Raw genomic sequence first — 8,144 nt, forward strand, 5'->3', positions numbered from 1 at the left:
GTCATACTTTGTGTTTTAAAGATAAAGACAGATTAAAAAGATTCGGAAAAGGGAACACATAATTACACATTAAATCTGTATATAAAGTATGATTGTCTATTATTTTTTTTATCCCTGCATGGAGGATGATGGTTTATTCTTAATAAAACATCAGCTGCCAGACTAGAGATGTTTATAAAAGCTGCTGTGAAAAGATTCACTGGTTTTCATACAACTTAAATAAGTGGTTTCTTAATAACAGAGCAGAAAATGTGACCTTTTTAAACAAGAGCTAAATTTGTTAAAGTCAAAAATTAAAAGAAAAATCAGAGGTCATGCAATAAAAAAATGCTTGTTGTTGAACTTCTTCTAAGTTTCTTCAAGCGTAACATTAATCACCACTTAGTGGAGTCAGAGCAGGATTCGGGTTAACGTGTGCTGCGAAGGTTAAAGCCACACCAGTGATGGTTAATGATAGCTGCACACTGCACCCAGCCCATGCCACCCTGTATTTGGATCGTATCAGATCCAACATAAACACATGTAATTTAGCCTCTACAGAGAGCTGAGGGTTACAGTAATGTTAGAGTCACTGTTACAACCTTACAATCAGCAGCGGATAAATAAAAGTGGAGCCTCAGTTTAGCAGAGAGCGACGGAAAGCAGCAGCGGGGACTGAAGTTGTTAGAGGGAGTCAAAAGTCAGCTTCTGTTGGATGTTTGTTTATTACTAATTATATATATGTCCAAAAAAACACAGTGGAGAAATAATTTCCTCTATTTTCTACGCAGATCACTATTTTAATTGATTTCCTCATCCATTTACTACCTGCAGGAATTACTGAGGATCTCTGAGCTTTCAAGCAACAGAAACAGCATTTTTCTGCTTTTATGATGCAATATCCCTGATTTAGTTCAATTAAGTTTATTTATATAACACCAAGTCACAACACATGTCATCTCAAGGCACTTTACCATTCAACCAGATCATACAGTCAAATTGATCCAAAGTTTTCTATCTAAGGAAAAGCATAGACTGATTTATAAGGCAATTTCTCACTAAGCATGCTTGTAGCGACAGTGGAGAGGAAAAACTCCCATTTAACAGGATGAGATCTCCGAGGCCGACTGGGGTTCAAGGAGACAGAATCAAAAAAGGCAACTGTCAACCACAGACTCCACATACGGCCCCATCCAGGAAACACACAGCCAGGCAGACGAGCTCTGAGCCAGCTCCTTTGTCAGACGATGAAAAGAGCACACCCAGTTAGTCACAGTAAGAGGAAAAGTGCTACACTGAAAAACTATAACTATTTCCACTGAACATAGATGTCTACTATAACTATAACACACTATAAACAAAGGTGTTGATGGCAGCAGCACATATTTCTTTCCAGGATGGAGTCACAGCCAAACAGGAACAGACCAGACAAAGCTACTATGAGAAAAAGCAGAGAGAGCAGAACGATTCTGCAGAGTGGGAAAATAGAGAGAGAATGAAGCAGAATGATGAAATAGGGGACTCTATGTCCTCCAGCAGTCTAAGCCTATAGCAGCATAACTATAGAGATAGCTCAGGATAACCTGAGCCACTCTAACTATAAGCTTTATCAAAAAGGAAAGTTTTAAGCCTAGCCTTAAAAGTAGACAGGGTGTCTGCCTCACGGACTAAAACTGGTAGTTGGTTCCACAGGAGAGGAGCCTGATAACTAAAAGATCTGCCTCCCATTCTACTTTTAGAAATTCTAGGAACCACTAGTAAACCTGCAGATTGAGAGTGAAGTGCTCTGTTAGAAACATAAGGAACAATCAGATCTCTGATATCAGATGGAGCTTGGCCATTTAAGGCTTTATATGAGAAGAGCCTTTATATTTCAATAGAGTTCAGTTTGTCTGAGGGTTCTTTTGTTGTCAAGTGATAAATCAATCATTTGTTTTTAGATAAATATCAATGCATCCATTCCTCCTCCCCATGGTACTCATGGTAAGACAAAATGCCCAAAGGGGTACACAAGTCAAAAAAGGTTGGGAAATACTGATCTAGATCATGTCACAGCACAGTATCTGTTATTTATAATAATAGGAACAAATAATGAACCATATCTTAAGTATCTTTTGTTACTATGATGAGTAAAAGGCTTTTAAAATCAGTGTATTCACCTTAATTTGAGCAGGTAAAGGTATGTACAGTGTTTTCAACTTAAAATAGAATAATTAGATATTATGTACTTGAAATAAGATAGTTGCGTAGTTGATTTTTCTAGTTTAAACATGAATAACCTCATTTAACTGACAAATTGTCTGACTTAACTGCTGAAATCAGAGGAAAATTAAGTAATTTTAAGAAAAATTGACTCACTTATATTTCACTTTTTGCTGTGCATATTTGTCTTAATAAAGGAACCCAATCCATTGATTAAATATCACTGTAAAGTGTTTACTGCTGATTCAGAGAAGTTTTTCCATCCTGACTTCAGCACCTCTAAGCACAGATGAAAGGTCACCGTTTAGCCACAATGTTCAGACCACCTAAAGAGCTTACCTTTACAAGCTCCGCCTCCTCACCTGCCATCTCACTTGGCAAATTACATGGGTCAAAGTGGATTTCCCTGATTAGATCATGAGATCAGAAAAGTTTCCTCTTCTCAAACAGCAACATGAAGCTCTGAGCTCCTTAGCAAGGTGATGGATCCAAATCTGCAATGATCGGAACCAAGGATTAGTCTCCAGTTTTCTAGACTCCAGAGGAAGAAGGTGCGGAGCAGTTCCAGAACTTTCTGAAAGGATTTTACATCCCTTGTGATTTATTAAAGTGATCAGATCTCAGAGAAGGAGCTGGAGAGCAGCACTGGAAAAAGATCTAGAGGAAAAGAAGAAGGCTTAGATAGATGATTGGGTGGAGAAGACTGGAGGCTGGAAGAATAGCCAGAAGAACAGATGAATGGATGAAAGGATAAATGGATAGAAGGAGAAAATATGTGAACGAATGATAGAAAAAAAAAGTAAGAACCTTTATATGTTGTTTATATGTTGTTATTGTCCCAAGACCAGAATGAAGCTGATGCTGCATTCAAATAGAAGCAGTTTTAAGAGTCAAAAAGTCAAGGATTCAACTTTGGATGCTTGTCTATTTTGAGGTGAGACACTCTGGATGCTCAATGCTCTGGTTGTTTAGCTGCTCTGTTCTTTCGCTGAAATCTATTTGCTTTGATGAGTAAAAAAAGAACAAGTTTTAACACATTTCTGTGTGAGAAATTCCAGCTGAAAACATGACCTGTGCACTCAGTTCATTAGGATTATCTTATTTAACAGTGGCGTTTTACTGGCCGCCTACACCTCATATAACCATCGTTACCTGAGAGCCCAAAGAAAGGATAAGTATTGTATTTTCATTGTTTGTTTAAAATTGGAAAAAAGAATGAAGGAATGATGCAGGAGTTCTTTCTATGCCGCAGATGATCAAACATCTTTTTTCATTGTCAAAAAGGAAAGAGAATAATTTAAGTATTGTCTTGTATTTTGATTAAGAAAAACAAATCAATTACTTTAAAACATAAATAGAAAAGGCCTATTTTCTTCATTTTCTGTGACTAGATGTCCCTTTAAAAGAACACCAGGTGCCATTACTGCTTTAGCCCAGCAGAAAATGTCTTTAGAGGCTTAGTTATGATTTAGACATAGTAAAATAAAGCCTGTTAGAATCAGAATGACTTTATTAATCCCTTGCAGGAAATTCTTTTCTTGCAGTGCACCCGTTTAGAGAACGTCATCCACTGACATCTCAGCACATATTATACAAAAAAACTGGGGAAACAGGAGGATGTTTAGCAAAACAAATATGAGATTTTGCAATGATTAATCTGTATTTCTAAATAATTTTAGGAATACGAAGGACTCCAAAGTGCTTAACATTGCAACCAGTCCTGGGGCACACTGACAGCAGCCTGACTGCCATTCACTCCTTAACATAGAGAAGTGTCTCACCCAAAGACACAAAACCTGAAATGATTATAGCAGGGGCTCAAACTAGCATCCCACTGCTTTCGGTAGCCACAATACCTTAATGAGAGTGCAAACAATAAATAAATAAATAAATAAAACAATACTTTTTGTTTCTGTTTTAAAGAAATGTTTAAGTAATTTAATTTGTTAATCAAAATAAAAACCAAATTCAAATAATTTTTATGACACAATTTTTATTTTTTTGACAAACAAAAAAGAAAATACTTAATTCTTTGTATTTAGACCTCAAGGTTTTATTTCAAATCACAAATCAAAAAGCCATTTGCTTTGCTTTTTGTTATTCCTTTCTAAAAGTAAAATCAACTGACCAAAAGATAAACATACCCTGAGGTCCACGTGGTCCGGAGCACAGCACCCCCTGCAGGTCATGGGAGGAAAATAGCTTTGACATGTTAGCATGGGGTAGCTATTAAGACAGACATAGAAAAAGCAGCTGTAAAAGGCACCCCATGCAGGAAACACACATCCAGGCAGACGAGCTCTGAGCCAGCTCCCATGTCAGATGATGAAGAGAGCACATCCAGCCGGCCACAGTCAGAGAAACAGGACTAAAAACAGGCCAATCTATAAACTAAAGTGTTCATGGCAGCAGAACAGCTGATATTTCTCTCCAGGATGGAGTCACAAGCCAAACAGGAACAGACCAGATGAAGTTACTATGAGAGAAAGCAGAGAGAGCAGAACGTTAGAGAACAGATTCTGCAGAGTGTGTGTGGGGAGGGATACCTGTAGATAGAAAGGAGCAAAATGATTAAAAAGGGGTCCCTATGTCCTCCAGCAGTCTAAGGCTAAAGCAGCATAACTATAGAGATAGCTCATGTAATGTAATGTAACATAATGAACGATGTGCTGCGTATCCCGACATCTATGTTCAGTGGAAATGCTCAAAATATGTTAGGTAAACTGCATTTATACATCCAAATGTATTGTAACAATGAGTGCTTCATTGTCTCCCATAACCATTTCTTCTCATGCACAAACTAATCTGCTTAAAGACAAGCAGATCTACTGAACTACCGACACGGGTTATTTTAAACACCTTGGTGCATGCTCGAGGATCCTCGGACGGCCAATTGAGTTTTCCCCCGACAAAGCTGAGGATGTGGTTAAAGTGTGTGTGGTGCTGCACAACTACCTCACCCACACAGACGAGGTGGAAAGCCAAGAAGCATGCATACCCCCCCAGCTATCATGGGAAAGAGCTGGGTCTGGTGAGTGGCAAGCTGATGTCACTGGGGATTCCAACATGTAGCCTATTGGCTCATCAATGTTGTCCAAAGCAGGCGCCACCAGAGCATCTATGGCAGTAAGGAGAGACCTAATGTTTTTCTTCCAGACAGAGCATAGACCTGTGCCATGGCAGAATGAGGTGCTGACTCAAGGTAAACTTGGAACGCTTGAAGAGTGATGGCCCTGAGTAATGACTTTTCCTTACTCTTCCACACACTGTTTTTTTTTTTACTAGCTTTTATGTTTTTATATGATGTTTTTAACAACCCATTTAAGAAATGTCTGTAATTTGGCATACTGTATGATTTTCAGAATAATAAAAAAGATACGCTGTGTCCATAAAGCTTTGGTTTTTATTTCTAAACAGAGACACACCAAGGTGGGAAAAAAAGGAAGAAAAAAAAGATGATATTGAAAATGCAAACAGAAAATGTACATATTCAAAAATATACAACAGAGCAGGTAATGTAAACAAACTTTGTAAACATGTAGTCAACCAAAGAAAAAAATGTGTATCTAATGCAAAAACCATGGCTCTGCACATCCAGACTGTGGTAGATATTGTTCATATTCAATGCAATGCAACAATTGACATACTATTGGACAATTAATTATTATTATAGAACAAGGTGGAAATTAAGCGTGTGTGTTTGTATTGGTGAGAGAATAGCCTTTGGGCAATAAAAATAAATAAATTTATGAAGCGTATAACATAGTGTATAACAGTCAGCTCGGTGTCTGTGCTGCTGCCCCTAGCTGATCCGTCTGTTTATACATGTAGTTGATGGTATTCCTGATAACAATGTCCCTACTGTCTGTCATGTTGGGTTCAAGGCGTCTAACCCACATGCAGAAACCACTCTTAAGTCAGGGAAAAAGTTAAATTATTTATTGACAATGTTACATGTTATGGAGTACAGGTTCTGGGTTCTTCTGACGGGTCATGGCAGGGAAGCCACTGAGGAGGACAGAGCAGTTAGAATGGATCCAGGAAATTTGCAGTTTACTGATGACGGGGATAAATACCTGCTCAGAGAGGATTCTGTTCAGCAGGGGGGGAGGGGACCTTGTGAATCCAGAGGCCAGTCGGCAGGCAGAGGGCAGAGGCAGAGACTGAGACTGAGTGCTGGCAGGCAGATTCCAGGCAGAGATATCAATCTCCAGGATTTCAGGTTTCCAGACAAGTCAGGATCATTACTGGCAAACACTCTGACAGAGAAGTGTCAGCCTCCTCCTTCTTAAATAGGTCTTCTTGATGAGGAGACAGGAAACAGGTGTGTAGAGGTGAGCTCATGCCCTCAGGAGGAAGATCTCAGGCGCCCTCTGGTGGAGAAAGTAAACAAGCCTCCAGATCCCAACACTGTCCACTGGTACCTTCCTCACTCTGCCATGAAATTCCCAAAGGACAAGCAGTCATCCTGCTGCAGCCTGTGCAGAAGCCTCAGGCTATTTTCAGCCAGTTGCTCCAGGTGTGCCAAAATGTCCTGGTCATCATCAGAGCACGTATCTGAGCTCAGATCACAGGTGGGATCAGTGTCCTGTGTTGTCTGTGACTCTAAACAAACAGTAAATCAACAATAGTCATTGTGCCAATCGTGCTCCAGTATACATGTGTAGAATAGCACCAATACACAAGTACCATTTAGTATATAGTTTATACTGTCTTTTACCACAAGCGTAACTTTCTGTAGGACTGGTGGGGACAGTCCCCACCAATAATTTCCACTTTTTTTCCCTGTTCCACTCAATTTTTTTATCCAGAGTTAACAGAGGTTGGGTGCAGCTATCTGTGCTCTGGGCGTTTGAGTGTTTTTGTTCTCTGTCTCTTGCGGCTCCTGTGTCCCGCCTCTTGGTGTAACATCATCATATCTGTCGATTTGAGACATCTTATTTGTGGTGGCATTTCACTGATGTACAAAGTATCTATGTGGTTGGAGGAGAGACACACAGCAGCACTCAGTGAATATTAATCAGCTACTTTGTTGTTTAAGTAAAAGTTAGGAGAAGGGTTGGCTAAAAAATATACATATCATGCCACTGTTCTTGAGACATAAGGAGCCATTTCAGCTAAAAAACGGCAACAGCTTGTAAGTTAGTTTTATAATGCAAGAAGCTTGAGAAAACATAGTTTCTTATTGTACAGACAGACAGAATGAGACTGTAGAGCTTCTACATATCTTAAAATTTTGTTTCTGGCATCATTATATTATTAGAGAGGTTCGTAAATCTTTTTAAACAGAGCACAGAGAGAAGTAGTGGGAGCTGCAGATTTAAAAGGGAAACAGATTCTCTGGGATATGCAACATGCAATAATATATATGTCTAAGTTTACCAGAAAGTTTACAAGAAAAAATATGCTATGCTATATTTAAAATGAAGCATATCCATTTTTTTCTGGATGGAAGGAATTGAAATTGTACTTCAGAATCAGAATCGGCTGTTATTCTTTTTATTTTTTTAACATATATATACATTAATGTTTTTGGGCCCTATATATGCAATGCACTAAAAGGCATCTATCTAACTATGTATACATATATATAAAATATCAATGTATTTTGGTTCTCTTGTGTTCTTAACAATAGCAGAGCATTCAATAAATATTTGTTTGAGCTCATTTTTGGAAAACACAAAAACCTAATGAAAGTGTTTGGGTGGAGTGACTGTAGGTCCATCAGCCTCCAGAGCATCAACACCAACTTTCATCACAAAGTTACACCCTTGTCTTTAACACTTACTTTGGCACCTTCACAATACAAAAGTAGTGATCTGCTCTTTGTTTTACTGTGCAGGAACAGACACTGCTTAGCATGTGTACCTGTGATGGATTGAAATGTGGTCATTATGAGTCAGATGCAGTTACTGTTTCTGATTTTATCTCTCTCTCTATCTCTCTCTCTATCTCTCTCTCTA

Source organism: Cyprinodon variegatus, unplaced genomic scaffold (genome assembly GCF_000732505.1).
Source record: "Cyprinodon variegatus isolate N-32 unplaced genomic scaffold, C_variegatus-1.0 Scaffold1435, whole genome shotgun sequence".
Classification (NCBI taxonomy): Eukaryota; Metazoa; Chordata; class Actinopteri; order Cyprinodontiformes; family Cyprinodontidae; genus Cyprinodon; species Cyprinodon variegatus.